Source organism: Mauremys mutica, chromosome 3 (assembly GCF_020497125.1).
Source record: "Mauremys mutica isolate MM-2020 ecotype Southern chromosome 3, ASM2049712v1, whole genome shotgun sequence".
Classification (NCBI taxonomy): Eukaryota; Metazoa; Chordata; order Testudines; family Geoemydidae; genus Mauremys; species Mauremys mutica.
This window is the reverse complement of record NC_059074.1, coordinates 55330050-55347159: the sequence shown is the minus strand read 5'-3', so window position 1 is coordinate 55347159 and position 17110 is coordinate 55330050. Positions and strand designations below refer to the sequence as shown.

The 17110-nt window shown below is 41.7% G+C and overlaps 1 protein-coding gene and 1 long non-coding RNA gene across 2 annotated transcripts in view; one reads left to right on the top strand and one right to left on the bottom strand.

Moving 5' to 3' along the window:
- The window catches only part of ADGRB3 (adhesion G protein-coupled receptor B3), a 646981-nt gene that overhangs the window by 424676 nt on the left and 205195 nt on the right, over positions 1 to 17110 (bottom strand). The window lies entirely within an intron of this gene.
- Positions 1942 to 13064, top strand: LOC123367178. The gene is made up of 4 exons (XR_006578338.1): positions 1942 to 2027; positions 3029 to 3076; positions 6470 to 6545; positions 12567 to 13064. It is a non-coding gene; the product is annotated as an uncharacterized LOC123367178 (long non-coding RNA).

The following is a 17110-nucleotide window of genomic DNA, read 5'->3' as shown; positions in this document are numbered from 1 at the left end:
TAAGGAAGCAGTTGAAAGCAGCCTCGGTGAGGTCAGCCGGGGGCACCTGGGCAAAAATGGGAATGACTCCCAGTCATTCCCTTCTTTAAGCTTTGTCTCCTGGAGATTCAGTCCTGCCTGGAATATCATAGCAGCTGGAGGCTGCCTCCTCCCCGTTTTATCTCTGATTGCAGACGCAATAAAGTCAGTGTTTCTTATTCATGCATTCTTTATTACTTCATCACACAAATGGGGGGGATAACTGCCACGGTAGCTCAAGAGGGGTGTGGGAGGAGGGAAGCAACAGGTGGGGTTGTTGCAGGGGCACCCCCTAGAATGGCATGTAGCTCATCATTTCTGCAGGATGTCTGGGGCTCTGACCCGGCATGACTGTTTGCCTCTCTGGTTCTTTAGTAGACTTGCCTGATATTCTAGGCAGGACTGACTCTACCTTTAGACAAAACTTAAAGAAAGGAATGACCTGGGGAGTCATTCCCATTTTTGTCCATGCGCCCCCGGCCAACCTCACTGAGGCCAGCCAGGAGCACCCATGACAGCAGCAGATGGTACAATATGACTGGTAACCATCTCTGCTAACTTGCAAAGGCAAGGGGATACTGCTGTGTAGCACTGCAGTACCGCATCTGTCAGCAGCATCCAGTAGACATACGGTGACAGTGAAACAAGGCTGAACGGGCTCCATGGTTGCCGTGCTATGGTGTCTGCCCGGGCAATCCAGGGAAAAGGGTGCGAAATGATTATCTGCCGTTGATTTCACGGAGGGAGGATTGACTGACGACATTTACCCAGAATCACCCACGACACTGTTTTTGCTCCATCATGCATTGTGATCTCAACACAGAATTCCAATGGGCGGGGGAGACTGCGGCAACCATGGGATAGCTACCCACAGTGCAACACTCCGGAAATCGATGCTAACCTCGGTACATGGACGCACACCGCCGAATTAATGTGCTTAGTGTGGCCGCGTGCACTCGACTTTATACAATCTGTTTCCAAATACCGGTTTCTGTAAAATCGGAATAATCCCGTAGTGTAGACATACCCCCAGTCATGTTACTACACTGAAGAGAACTGAGTCTGCTCCTTGGTACACTCACTTTACAGAGGGGTGTTTATTTTTCCTTGCTGTTCCATGCAGTTCCCACTGCCAGATGGGAGATACAAGGACTCTTTTCCAGAAGTTGTCTTTGGCACAGATACTTTCCTGTCATCTCTTGGCTGCATATCCTCATGCTTCTGCTGTTTGATACAAACAGACTGTCCTCTAATTTTTGCAATGAATGCTGTTGTCATCTGCAGAATTTGACTGCTGAGCTGCCCTGAAGGACCAAAAAGGATCACCCAATTAGCTCTCTAAAGCTTCACAGGATGGCTCTTGAAATAGTGTCACAGCAAGGGGCCATTTGGTTCCCTTTTCTGCCCCTAAGTGGAAGCTCATCTCGCCCAAGACCCTCAAGATGGTCTAAATTATGAAATGTCTTTGATTTTTTCCTCTTCATATTGTTACTTGTGTGTTAGAGCAATAATAGTATGTCAGGTAGGGGGTTTGCAGGATTAGGAAGGGGTCCCAGGTTCCAGCCACTCACCTCTGCACAAACAACACCCTCCCTCCTGGGGTGGAGGGCGTCAGAGTTACCCCTGGAGCAAGTACCACACATAACAATCAAACAACACTTTTATCTAACCCAGGCAAAGCCTGTAGATCCATGTCAGGCTCTCCAGCAGGGGCTTCATAGATTCCCTTTCCCCTGGCACAGCATACAGCAAGACAGGCCCCCATTCACTGCCCCCCATGCCTGGCTCAACACACACATATCCTCTGTTCAGTCAATGCAATTTCCTCCCACCTTTGGGTTAGTCCAGCCTCTCCACGCACTCTGATGCTGATGTGAAGTGTGAGCTCAGAATGGTGAGTTCTTATGTGTGGTCTCAGGTGTTCTGTAAGCTCCAGGCTGGGCATTTATAACAATCTGCTTTTGCAAGCAGCTGGCTCTCCTCCAAGTAGTTCCCTCCTCCTCCCTGCTGTAAGTCAAGGCTCCTGCCTCTTTGTTTTCTCTCCAAATTTTCCTGGGCTGGTCCGCCATCCCGTATCCCATCTGCTCCTTCACTCAAACCTTCCTGGGCATCAGAGTTAATTTGGTGCCCTTGTTTTGGAGCGACACTCCCTGTCCCCAGCCAATCAGTTTTGTGTAGAGTAGCGGTGGAGAGGAGAGGGGGAGAAAGTAGGGAGATGGGGATCTTTCGCCAGCTCCATAAGTATATCAATATGCACAATGCTTCATTCACTCATTTGCCTTCAATATAGAGAAAAAAGACTTAGCCCTCAATACTGAAGTCATTTTAGGATATTTTATTTATATTCAGCTACAATTTTACAGAGCTCATCTGGGGTCTGAAGTATACTATAAAGCTTTTCCTGGAACCTTTTGATGCACACAGCATATAATTATCCTTATCTCACTATAAAGGTCTTCTTTAGCTCATCAGATATAACTACCTCATTTTTATGCCTTTGGTTTCTTTTACTATTTCTCTTAATTTTTATTAGAAAATTGATTTTATCAAACATATCCAGCTAAATACCTCTTACAGATTGAGTGCATTATCAATAATTAGGCTAACATTTTAGGTTTACTTAGAACTGGCTCTCTCGTCCCAGAATTCTGGTGTGAGGAAAATGGCTCATTTGTGTATATTCTCTCTCACCATTATTATTTATCTGGTAGACCTGGCAGATGTTCAACTGTCATTATTTAGTAAGTCAAAAAGAACACACAGGTTTATCCTGTTCTTGATGTGCACTTTGTGTAACTTACACTATCAATAATGGGATCCACACCTGTATTTAGAAGAAAACAGTTCCCTTAAAATATATTTCCTTCATAAAGAAATGCATACTAATGATTAGCTGTTTGCATATGCTCATTTTGAAGCACTAAATATATATTATATAAGTAAATATAACAAACTTTGTAGTAAGTTCTTTCTCTGATATCACCTTTCTGCTTTCTTCTGTATAAAAAAGGACTGAAAAAAAAATCAGTTGATGTATCTTGAAAGGGACACGGTTAAGGTCAGTATGCCAATATTTTTTCTTGTATTTCATGGAAAATTGCTGAACTGAGAGCCTTGGACAGTGAAGTCATCTTATTTATCAGCAGAAAATTGCATCCTGAATTGTAGCAGAATAAACTTCTCCACTAATGCGTTTCAAACCCTGACCTGGAGAGATCACACTGAGCAGTACAAAGGAAGTTCATTTTTAGTGTCCACTCAGTACTTTGGCCATTTGCTAAGATTACCAGCAAAGCTGCTAATTTTAGTAATGAGGATACCAAATCGTTAGGGATTGAATTATGCTGTAAACATCTAGGGTTTGTCTATACACAAAAGTTGTATCACATTGACCATATTGGTATAGTTAAAGCAGTGTGGAAGCAGTTATATTAGCATAAATGGGCTTATACTGATATAGCTATTCCCATATGGGAAGGGAATAAAAGATATCATGGTATAACTACATCCACACTAGGGATTGTACTGGTATAACTAGTTAGTTAAAATAAACAAAACAAAAAACACAACCACCACACAGCTATCCAAAATAGTTATACCGGTGTGTAGATCAGGTCTTACTCCTGTGCATAATCCTACTGATTTAAATTGGATTATTTGAGTAAGAACTACTTGGGTGATTAAGGCTTTGAAGGATCTCACACAAAGAATGTAAATGAATTTCACATATGACTTCAACAGACACATAATGGTAACAGTGAATCACTCAGAGATGGATTCAAACTTTTAAACTATATATGAAAGCCTCAATCTATTATTACCAAGTTTTTGAGCCATCCAATCTATATCTATCTTTAGGTATTTATATGGCCCCCATTCAGGGCCAGATTAATGCAGGGGCTTTAGGGTCTGCAGCCCAGGGCCCTGGATCAAGGTGGGGTCCGCAAAAATAAATCACAGGCAGCAATCTCCAACTCCGGGCCGCTAAAAGTCCCGCGGTGCAGTGGGGGGCTCAGGCAGCCTGCTGGCATGCCATGGCCCCATGCCACTCCCAGATGCTGCTAGCTGCTAGCATGTCTCTGTGGCCCTGGTGGGGGGGAGGTGGCTCCGTGCGGTGCCCTCGCCTCCAGCACCATCCTCACAGCTCCCATTGGCTGAAAACAGGCCAATGGGAGATACAGGGGTGGTGCTTGCAGGCGCGGGCAGTGCATGGAAACACACTGTCCCCCTCCCCCAGGCACTGCAGAGATGTGCTAGGAGCCAGACTCTTCTGGGAGCAGCGTGAGGCTATGGCAGGCAGGAAGGCAGCCTGAGCCCTGCTGCACTGCCAGATGGGAGCCACCTGTGGTAAGTGCTTCCCGGCCGGAGCCTGCACCTCGCACCCCCTCCTGCAGCCCAACCCCCTGCCTCAGATCAGAAATCCCCTCCTGCACCCAAACTCCCTCCCAGACCCCAGACCCCCTCCTGCACCCCAATCGCCTGCCTCAGGCCCCTCCTGCACCAAACTCCCTCCCAGGAAAAAGACTTGTATACAGGGGCCCCACAAAATCTAATAGCCCTGGGCCCACAGGAGAGTTCATCCGGCCCTGCCCCCATTACCATATTATCTGAGCACCTCCCAATCTTTAATGCATTTATCCTTATTAAGTACTATTATCCCAATTTTATAGAAAGGGAATTGAAGGACAGATAGACTAAAGCCCAGATTTTAAAAGGTATTTAGACTCTTACAGTTGCAGGCAGGCACATAGTGGATTTTCCAAAGTGCCTAGGAACCACTCATTGATTTGGAAAAGCCCAGTAGGCACTTAACTGCATCAATAGGCTCCTGAAGAACAGCTCTATGGAGCTTTAAGGCTTGTCTCTTTCACCAACAGAAATTGGTCCAACAAAAGATATTAACTCACCCTCCTTGTATTTCTCCTATCAACCAAACGGCTAAACCACTGCAAACAGTAACCACTGGAAGAGGCAACTATCTTCTCATTTTTATAAATGGTATTTCAGAGACATGGCTGACAGAGTACTGTATCTGTTCCATGGATAGATACAATATAAAGTTTCCGTTTCCAGTTCCAGCTCACACCTTTCTTTAACACTAAATTCACTTGAAAAAAAAATCATGCCTCCATGTATTAACAAGGTCACATTATACTTTGTTGACATTAGTATCACAACAATATGAAAAAATAGAGTTTCTAAACAAAACCTTGAATATGTCATTTTGATCTCTTTACTATTAAGAACAGTACCGTATGTTGTTTGGTTCAGTACTTGCATGTCGTCATTGCAAATGACAAATAAAATTGTTAAGCACCTAATATATTATAAAGTGACATTCCAGAGATAATAAAGGGAAAAGATTATGTGAATGCTCTAAGAAAAAATATGAATATTACTGAAACACACTACTGTGTACTTGATCTTTCTCAATTTGGTTTATTAAAAAATGTTTCCAAGCTAATTAGAATGCTTTGAAGGCTCTTTAAAAAGCTAGGCTTAGAGGGCACATGCACAAGTATTTAGTTTGCCTAATCTCCAGATTTGAACTTGTATTCAGTTTTGATAGTTTTAAAATAATTTAAATAGATAATTAAATGAATGTTTCATGCCTTGTTAGAAATATTCCTGTTTAGCAACTGACCATGAAACCTAAGCCTACCTTACTAGAATAAGATGGGTATTTTGTTTAAATCTAGAAGCAAAGTAACCAAGGGCCCAATTCTGCAAGTTACTAAAGCCTTAAATCTCAGGACCCCCAATCCAGCACTGCAGGATCATGCACTTAATCAATTTCAGTGGTTACTAGTCTCTTCTACTCAGCAGAGAATACAGAGTGGAACCACTAGAATTTTTAATATTAAACATGAGAGACATGACACTGCAGTAATCAGTGGGGAGCAATAGACCACAAGGTAAAAGAAATCCATGGTACAAAGCTCAAAGTGGGAGTAGAAAAGTGCATACATTTAAGATCTCATATTTAGCAAAACGGCTGAACTAGAAAAAGATTAGCTGTCCAAATTGCCATAAAAACAATGCACAATTAGAGCTAACTGAATTCGCCTCAATTCAGACTTTCTAAATCTGGATTTATGAACTCTCCATGTGGGCTGAGTTTTCCTCTGATATTGTCTTGATAAAAATTGACATTTATTTAGTACATCAAAGGCATTGGACAAACTTCAAAAACTGATTATAAATTATGAGTCAGATCCTCTGGCGGAGTGTTCTGCATTACCAAAATAATCTGGCTTTAACTCTGATTTAAGCAGTACAGAGGATCACCCCAGTATACCCAGATGGCATAGACCAGATGAAGGGCTTTTATGCTACTTATACTCCTTGCGAGCATAAATAGGAAAAGAAGGCACACAATAATGCACAGCTAGGATGCCCCTATACTACACCAATCCTTGGATGAGTTTTTGGCCTCCCATTATTGTTGCAGCTCTCAAGACTGTTCTGCCAAAGCACAGAGGAATCAGCTCTACACAGAATAGCACCAGGATCAGCGAGACGCAAAGGTGAGCTTTAAATCACTGCATATGCATTTGCGAGCACACAGGTGCACATTGCATGCACACAGACATACACACCAGTAACCTACCTCACGTTGCACTTTGTGCAGATTAATTGTACATATGCAGGAATATCTACAACCACCTCTATGGAGAATGGTGGTACCCTTTAAACTGCACACAACAGCAATTCAGAATGAAAAGGGAAGACTACCTCCTCTATCTCAAGCTGGTTTTTATTAAAACATTGAAAGAAAGTGCCAAATCCGAAAAATATATTTTTCACTATTAATATATGTACCAGCTCTAGTTGTAACAATTACATTTGTGAAATACACTATTTTATTCTCTTTCACTTTCCTACGATTATTCTAAAGAGTTAAATGTCAAATTTTTAAGGATGGCAAATGTTTTTAATGCTTTCAAAATGAGTCAATAAAATAACGGTTTAGAAAAGGTGCAGTAAACAAGTAGCCATGTTATTGCTTCTGATGGCTGTTAGCTTGTGACAACTTCCAAATTAACCACGACACACAATAATTGATACATTATACACCTGCACAAGTCAAACTGAAACTTCTTTAGCATTCTAAGCCACATTGTGAAAAGGAATGGATTAAGCTACATTTTACTTTCAGGTCAAAAGAATCCCCAGAGTTTTCTGTGACACAACACAGATCTAACATGAAAAACTATAGCACTTGCCAGAACTTTACTAAATGTATCAAAATAACAGGTAAAGGGATGAATATAATAATTCTTACAGAAAGTGAGGGCTGCTGTTGCATTCTTCTCCCAACATCACTTTTAGGACCTAATCAAATTAAACAGACCTGAAGGTTCCTCCAATAGCCCCATCGCCGCCTCAGCCAATAAGATACCAAAACCTTGCTGATTGCCTAGGACCCGTTCCTATGAGATGATGAGTAACGGCTGGAAGGTACAGAGTGCCCTTAGCTGCCATTAAAGTCAATCAAAGTTGAAGGTTTAGCACCTTATATGGAGTACTCCGCACCCTGCTAGACTGAGCTAGTCAAGCACAAAGTCAGTAAATGTTCCACATTAGGAAAGAAAGTTAGATGATGCTACAGGTCCAAGATCTGGCATCTCTACTGTGGCTTTCACTGCTTTCTGATGTCAATTACTACTCCTTCTCTAAATTACCTAACTTGTGAGACAATAACTATTTTTCCTCAATACCAAATAGCCCATAAAATATTATCCACATTAATGAACAGGGAATATGAAGCTACAAACTTGAACAGAATTTGGTGTTAAAAGATGCAACTTGTATACACTGCATTGCGAAGGCTAAGCTGGGCCTAGTACAAAAATAATATTTAACAGGTTTGTGCAAAAGGAATGCTTAGTGGTTATGCTTCAGAAGTACACATCAGGACATGGATGGGAAGAACCTCCCAACAGAGCTATATGCAAAGGAGAAAAACTGCCCCTTGTTACCCAATGCTGCAATATTTAAAGGGCTATATATGCAGGTCAAAGGAGGCCAGCTGGGGGACACTCATAGGCCCTCAGAACAACGCATCAGGCCAGACCAACTGCCACCAGAGTTGTATATAAACAGCAGTTTATTCAGAAATCAAATAATGTCTTTACGGAGAAAATGCAAACTGGAGTTCCAACATAAAATATTAGTGACAGTCCAATTAATAAGTTCTTGGTTCCATCAAATAATCCATATAGATGCTTCCTACAGCAAATTTTCTTAATAAGCACAAGTTTTAATACGTGATCAATGTGCTCATTATTTCACACACAGGACTAAACCATGTATGTAACGCAACCCACCAGGCTTGTCACTTGATATTCCAGTCACACTGGTGACATGGCTTCGTATTCTTGGCATTTTAGCCTGTTGAGCCAAAAGTAGTAACTCTTATTATTCTACACTCAAAGCCAACAGTTTCCACTTGAGAAACAATTCCAACAAAATTAATGTCAGATGAGGAAAGCATTAATTCATTTTCCAAGTAAATTGGTTATCTAGTCTTTGACAGCTTGCATTGTTCCAGCGTGCAATGCTGCAGGCAACAGAGTTTTTAAAAGTAAAAAAAAAAGGCAAGGAAACTTTTTTACCGTTATAATATGCACAGACAGCACTACAGGCAGAGCAATGTACTTTAAAAAGATGTCAGAGCTGATTTTTTTGGCATCAGTCCTAGAACAAGTGAATTTTAACCACATTTCAAATTTTATTAAAAGAAAATCCATACTACTCACTTTGGATGAAGGCTTAAATACATTTATTTAACTCCAATCATATTGAATTCCTGGTAGCTGTTGTGAGATTCTTCTGGCAAATACATACAAATTAAGATTTCCTCTCTACAGATATCTTAAAATAAACTAAAGTTTAAAAAACAATGGACATATATATGGCATTTGATGAGTACTAGTTTTCCCAAATCACACAATGTTCTGCTTGTATAGACTGACATTTTTCAAACTTACCTTTCCCATCACTCATATCTCAAAGATTTTTGCACATTTTTATTAAGCGTAATTGTTTACCTTTCTCAATCAGAGGGATATATATTCTTTCCATTGTTCCCTCAAGACCACATTGGTGGGAAATAAACAATAAGCTTTTTACACATTTCAAATGCATGTGCTGCAAAAATATGACATGCTGATGTGATGAGAATAGGTAACAAGAATGTCTTTAATAATGTTTGCCATTTTGTTTTTAGAATTATAAAATGTTGGGGTTGGAAGGGACCTCATCTAGTCCAACCCTCTGCTCAAAGTAGCACCAATCCCCAGACAGATTTTTGCCCCAGTTCCCTAAATGGCCCCCTCAGAGATTAAACTCACAACCCTGGCTTTAACAGGGTAATGCTCAAACCACTGAGCTATCCCTCCCGCCCAAAGATTTCTTATTGAGCAAGTTATCCAGATGGTAAACAAAAAAGCAATCTTGCATAAAAAACATTCAAGTTTAACTTTGGAACTCAAACACCCCACTGAGGCTGTCTACATAAGACTACATGAAAAATGAAATTATAGTGCTACCATTTGAAGACATGTCTGTTAAGATGGAGAATTTATTAGGGTTTATGTGTCACTGACTGATTATAACAAGCAAAAAGCCAAAGAATCTACATTTCTTATATTTACTTCCTTATGTCTCGGTTAACTCATTGACAAATGGGAAAAACAAAACCTCAGTGAAAATGAGATGCCACATCTGAGATAACATTCCTAAGTAACTAAATAAAAATGTTAATGCAGACAAATCAAATTGTTCCAGTACACTTACTATATCTCATGGAAGAAGAGGGTGAGATCTGATCCATATTGGAATATGGAACCTGAAGGAACGCCCACATTTTATGCAAGAGATGATGTTAATGCCTCTCAATACAGAACTTTTCTCTCCAATTTAATAACAAACCAATGCACCAGCACTATGTTAAGGGCAAATAAAACCAGGATGAAATAAAACCAGAGGGTTCTTAATTAAAATTCCACTGGTACATTTTACATAAATAAGAGAGTCAGCCATAGTGTCCTGGTCAAATTCCTACACATCTAACATCTGCTTATATAGATTAATCCTGTACATTTCAGTTGAATAATGCAATTTTGGTTTTTCTCAAAGAATAGTTGTTCTGCTAGGTGGAAAAAAAAGTCTGATGTTTACAGTTTAATCATGGCTAATTAATCAGTTCTCTCAATAATCCTGGTGAAACTGCAGTCTCAATCACAGATAGGGAAGCTGAGGCAGAGGGGTAAGTGACTTGCCTTAGACCATACAACATGTTAATGGCAGTACAGGATTAGTACATTTTGAAAGCTGAAATTCCAAGCTCCAAACTTGCAGATGGTATATAAGTAGTCATTCGAATGAATACTTCTCAAAATATACATTGTTGAAATCATGACTGTACTGAAATGGAACAAAAATAAGATTGCAATCTGAATGATGGGTAGTTAAGGTCCAGTATATCAACAAGCTGCCAGGGCAAGACATTAATGATTTAGATTACTGGAGATCCAGAAATCGTCACTTCCTAACACAACATTTGTTTCTATGCATTGTACTCTTCAATATTTTGAATCCTAAACTAGTCATTGGTCCCCCAGCTTTTTGGTAGTTGGCCATAAGTGAATATTGGAAGCCCCAGGCCTCTAACTAATGTGATTTTCAATCCCTACAATCATAGCACAACAGTGTACACAAATACAGAGGAGATAGCTGAGAAATTCTTGCGTACTACAAAGTCAAGAATCTCAGCAGTTATCAGTACTGTATAGTATACAAGGAGATATAACAATCCAATGAAAACGTAGTGAATATGTGAAGTATGGCAACGGTTGTAACAATATTTCAGATCTGACAACATAATAAAAGGGTATCTTAAAGCACAGGACAAGATCAAAAAGACTCCAATATTCTAAACTCTACTAGTATAAAAAAAGAAATACTAGAACTGAAAAAATATACTTTTTTCAAAGATGCAGTTTGAAAAGAAAACTATTTATAACTTGCCTCTATGAAGGTAACTTTAGCATGTAAACTATCTGGGCTTAAACTTTGTACTGATTATGCCAATTACTGGCTTGATCCTGCAAATCGACCCTCACGGAAATAGTCTTTATTCAAGAAACAAGTCCCATTGACTTAATAGAGCCTGCTTATATGGGGATTACTCATGGGTAAAGGTTTGGCAGGTCATGAACCAAACTGCTATGTGATTGTCTTAGGGTTGCCTATTTTGGTTGGACATATTCCTGGAAGTTTCATCACATGACATAATCTTTCATTAAAGATTAATCTTTAATTCCTGGAGACTCCAGGACAATCCCAGAGGCAGGGGTGGCTCTAGGCATTTTGCCCCCCCAAGCACAGTAGGCAGGCTGCCTGTGGCTGAAGAAGATGTGAAAATGCTTTCAGAATTTTTCTCTTTCTTCTATAACACTAGATGTTTTCCAGAAATAAAACCATGATAAACAGATAAGGAAGCATTGTAAATAAATAAATATAATAAATACCATTCGATTTCTATTGTTGTAGCATCTGTATAATAATTTCTCATATAAAAGATTCCAAACTAGTCATTTCTAGTTTTATATCAAGGGCAAAGATTATATAAAAAGAATTATTTTGGATACATGATGGGATTGCCCAAGGTATGATAGTTCTGGGACATGATGCAAGAGAAATTAAACACTCCATTATATTTTGCAGTGACTAAAGTTCTAGGTTGTGTACAGAATGAATTTTCATTTGCTAAATCACAGTAAGTGCTCAAGTTCTTGATACTGGAAGTCAGTATCACAAAAGCAGTATACTAGAGAAGTTCTATATCACAGCTTGTTGACCTATAGTTCTCCAAAATTTCTGGGTTTAAAATTAGGCCTCCCAGCATCTCTGCAGATATTGTGATCACCATTTTACAGATGGTAGGCATAAAACAGAGAGGGCTCAATACAAAAATCTTTACTCACACAGATTTCCCATTGAAATCAGATGTAGCTTTGCTAGAGCAATGTCTTCTGGACTAGGACCAGTGAGGTTATGTGATTAGAATAAGGATCAACATCTTGTGACAGAGCCAGATGAGAAAGGGCTACTACAGGACACACATTTGTGTTTAGCTTCAATGGATACAATTCATTGGTACTACTGTGTTGTGGTATGTAAGTATCAACCCAACATTGTTAATTTATATTTCTTTGCTAATCCTTTGCACAAGAATATTATCAGCACATCAGAAGTGAAATGATCTTAATGAAAAACAGATACCAAATACCACTTCAAAATGGAAAGAGGCAATTTCCCCTGTAGGTGGACCCAGACCTGAACATTTCAGCTCTCCCCGATTTTGCAGAGAAGTAGCTAATGTTTATCAGCACCTTGAGCAGACACTGAAGCATTGAAAGCTATCAGCTAAAATTCAAGTCATTGAAGTGGGAAATGTATTGATTTTTTTTTATGAAGTGTACTTATCTGGTTCTGTAAAATTCTAAGTAAAAATGAAATTCATTTCTTTTCTTTTCTAGGAAGGGCAGATCACACTTTGTTTATCTTTAAGCCTTCACTACTCTACAATACTTTGAGCATAAAAATCTCATATATCCGAAATGAGATCCAGGCCATTACCCTATTTTACAACACCAACTTGGATTCTTCTTAACGTATTGTGATATGTCTAGGGGAGAATGACTAAAGTCTAGAGTAAAAATGATGAAACATCACAGATATTTGATGGCAACCAAAGTAATTTAAAATTATGAAGGACCCATTACATTCTTTTATTGCCTGCCACTAACCCTTCCTCGTAAGTGTGTCCCTTTTGTAGACCCAAGTCCCTAATTTTATTAGATGATGTGACTTCTGAATTAATGGATGTCCCCCTCTGGTACCCTTTCCCACTATCTGGCTGCTGAGCATGATCCACATAGTCAAATGCTGGGGACCTTTATTTAATTATCTGTTTACTCTCTGTCCCAAACTTTCTAGTATTGCCAACACTCTCTTTGTTTACTAAGCCCCTAACCAGCCCCCGCTTAACTATGAATTTCTTTATTTTTATGAGTTGAAAATAAACTCTATCACTTAACTATTGAAATATTGTTGGGGTTTTTTGAGGAGTTTTGAACAAACATTTACACCCATTCATATTTTACTTATTAATGGGTGAATAGTGTTGTATTTTTACTGCTAACTTGGAACAAACAGCTTGATCACTTTTGAAAACAGGATTTTAAGTTAAATGGATTTCTACGGTACATAGGTGAAGAAGAGAAAGATAACATTAGCATATGACTATAGCCTGTTTACTGGTTCTTGCTATACTATACTTATGTTTAATGTGCAATATGCTTTGTATTAAACAACCTGTACAATCTAAAAAGGTTTTAGTCATTAAAAGCCAAATGCTGAAATCCCTGTTCTTAATATGGCTAACCTCCTATTCAAAGCACGTTCTTAGGCCCCGATTAAACACACAGGCATTGAACATTACGCATGTGAGACGCTCCACTGAAGTCAATGATTTCTCACATGCTTGAAATTAATCATATAAGTGTATGCAAAATTGGGCTTTTACAATCTATAGTTGGTTTTTTTAATCGTGAGATGGTGATGCAATAACTTTAGCAATAACTGCATGGAACTTGGAAGGAGAACAAGTTGCAGGAGGAAAGATTTTGGAGGAGGCACCAGGAATTAGTCTGTGTGCACCTGGATTAAATGTTAGCTGCAGTTACAGCACCTCTGTAAATAATTCTCTTAATAAAGAGCCAGTTTAGTTTTATAAGCATGGAGTGTTCTCATGTTATTACACACCACGTAGTTCATGAAAAAATATTAGACTGATTTTCACCCATTCATTCCAAACACATTTAACTTATTTTTACAACGCAGATCAATTATTCCTAAAAATCTACTTATTTTTCATTATTACTCTTTTAATAAAACACAGTTAATTATAGAACTTTTTTTAAACTTACTGTCCAGACTCTAAGGCATTTAAATTTGCTTTGCCGTGGCTCCATGAAGTAATTTCTTATATGAAAAATTAATTTAATAAAAGGAAAAAAATCGATCCAAAGTAGAGAGGTTTACCTAGTTAACCCTTTAATTTAATCCGACATGCAATCACAACAATATTAAAGACTTCTCAGAGCATTGCAGCTCTACATTGCTTATAACCTAGCAGAAACCAGAAACTTATAATAATGGCTGGCCTGGAATATTTCGAAGGTTTAGTCCTCCACAGTATGTCAGGGAGAAACTCTCTCCCCTTTCCGTTATGGGTTGAAGCCTTCACAAATTCTTTTGTTCCAGGTTTCTTTTAACTGCTGTCCTATATTCCCCCTGAACAGACTGCTCCCCTTGAAGGAAAGATTTTCAAACTATTAGAGACAGTCTCAAACTAGGGTGACCAGATCACCCAGGTCAAATATCGGGACGCGGGGGGGGGGAGTCGCGGGGCGGGGGCAGAGGGGGGAAAAATGGTGGCAGAGCAAAAAAAACAAAACAATCCCCCACCCCCGATTCCTCCTCCCTCCGCAAGCGCTGGAGGGAGGCCCGGGAGACTCAGGGGAGCACGGGGCCGGGGTGAGTGTGAGTCCAGCCTGGCCCCGAGCAGGCAGGACTCGGGCGCGGTATCTGGAGGGAGAGTACGGGGTGGCCTGCGGGGCCAGGCAGCGGCTGTTCTCCCCACCTGGGCAGCAGGACTCGGGAGCAGCCGCTGCTGCAGCTCCCACTGCCGCGGGGGGAGGAAGCGGCCGCTGGCCAAGCTCGGCGGCTGCGGCTCTGGCGCCCACGAACCCCCCGAGCCCGGGTCTGCTGCGGGGACCCAGCGCGCACGCTGCGCATACCCAGCCCCTGGCCACTCGCGTCTGGGCTGGCTGCCCAGCCGGTGCAATCCTGCGGGCGGCCTCGGAGTGGGGGCAGCAGGCCCCAGCCCCCCGTATCCCGCTCGGGTCCTGCAGGGGAACGAACGGGACTGGGCTGCCGATGCCTCCGCCACGGGATTGCACCAGCTGGGCAGCCAGCCCAGACGCGACTGGCCAGGGGCTGAGCGCGGTGTGCGCGCTGCCCCGCAGCAGGCCCGGGCTCGGGGGGTTCGGGCCCGGGCACCAAAGCCGCAGCCGCCGAGCGCCACGTGCTTGGCCACTTCCTCCCCCCACAGCAGTGGGAGCTGCAGCAGCGGCTGCTCCCGAGTCCCCTGCCCAGGTGGGGAGAACAGCCACCACCTAGCCCCACGGGCCGCCCCCCTACTCTCCCTCCAGGTACCGCGCCCGAGTCCTGCCTGCTCGGGACCAGGCCAGACTCACACTCACCCCGGCCCCGCACTCCCCTGAGTCTCCTGGGCATGGCATGCTTGGAAAGAGGTGGGGATTTGGGGAGGGAGACAATGGGGGAAGGAGAGGGCGGAGTCGGGGCAGGGGAGGGCGCGAGCCCTTCGGGCTCCGGAGCCTTTGCTTCTTTGTCCAGTGTCCCGACCTAACATTGGTCGGGACGCGGCACAAACAAGCAAATATCGGGACAGTCCCGATAAAATCGGGACGTCTGGTCACCCTATCTCAAACCAAAACTCAGAGCTCCTCACCCTGTATTTAGCTTAGATCCAAAAATCACATGGAGAGGGAGATTGGAATCCTGGACTGGCTCTGCACCAGGCAAGAGGACCAAAATTTCATGAGAACAGCTGGTCTTGTAAAAGTTTGGCCAACTTGTGCAGAAAACTTCTGCAGACAGCTTGAGAGGATTCAGACTCCTCCCCCAAAAGACCAGTATGATGTTACAGCAGCTGAATGGGGGAGGCAGCATCGCACAAACAGCAGTCTAGGAGTAAGGACCAGGAGTGAAATGCACAGCTATCACATCCAAATATTTCATGGCTTAGAGGGAAAAAAGCAGAGATGAGAAAGAGAAGGAGACTCTTGCGCTCCACATGGGTAGAGAAAGCAGGTGAGTCCTGCCCAGCTTCCTCCATTCCTGCTTGTAGAGAGCTGTGCACTGAGATAAATATACAAGTAGCTTTAACAATCCTCTACAAATGGCGTTCTGGGAAATCCCAATCTGTACAGCACTCGGGTTTATAATATTCCAGCATGGTGGTGTACATAAAGCACTCTTCTTTAGAATAGCAGAGACCCTTTACCCACACACTGTATTTCAGATTACAAAAGAGGTCCGCTATTCCACCATTAGCAAACTGCATTCCACATTGTAATACAGGTATTTTCATGCACCACTGATGTACTTCACACATCAATGTACTGCACAGTCAACCTGTGGAACTCTTTGGTAGAGGATGCCGTGAAGGCAAAGACTATAACAGGGTTCAAAAAAGAACTAGATACATTCATGGAGGATAGGTCCATCAATGGCTATTAGTAGGGCCCTACCAAATTCATGGCTGTGAAAAATGTGTTATGGACCACGAAATCTGGTCTTTTGTGTACTTTCATCCTATACTATACAGATTTCATGGGGGAGACCAGCATTTTTTAAAATGGGGGTCCTGACTCAAAAGAGGTTTGGGGGAGTTGTGAGATTATTGTAGGGGGTGTGACAGTATTGCCACCCTTACTTCTGTGCTGTTTTCAGAGCTGGGTGGCTGGAGAGCAGTGGCTGCTGGCCAGGCTCCCGGCTCTGAAGGCAGCATCTTGTCAGCAGCAGCACAGATGTAAGGGTGGCAATACCATACCATCCATCCTTACTTCTATGTTGCTTCCTTCAGAGTTGTTTCAGGACCCCTACAGATACAACATCACTAAATTTCAGATTTAAATATCTGAAATTATGAAATCTATGATTTTTAAAATCCTATGACCATGAAATTGACAAAAATGGACCATGAATTTGGTAGGCCCCTAGCTATTAGCCAGGATGGACAGAGATGGTGTCTCTGTTTGCTAGAAGCTGGAAATGGGTGACAGGAGATGCATCACTTGATGATTTCCTGTTCTGTTCATTCTCTCTGGGGCACTTGGCATTGGCCACTGTCAGAAGACACGATACTGGACTAGATGGAGCTTTGGTCTGACCCAGTATGGTTGTTCTTATGTACTGTATTCTGCATTTTGGT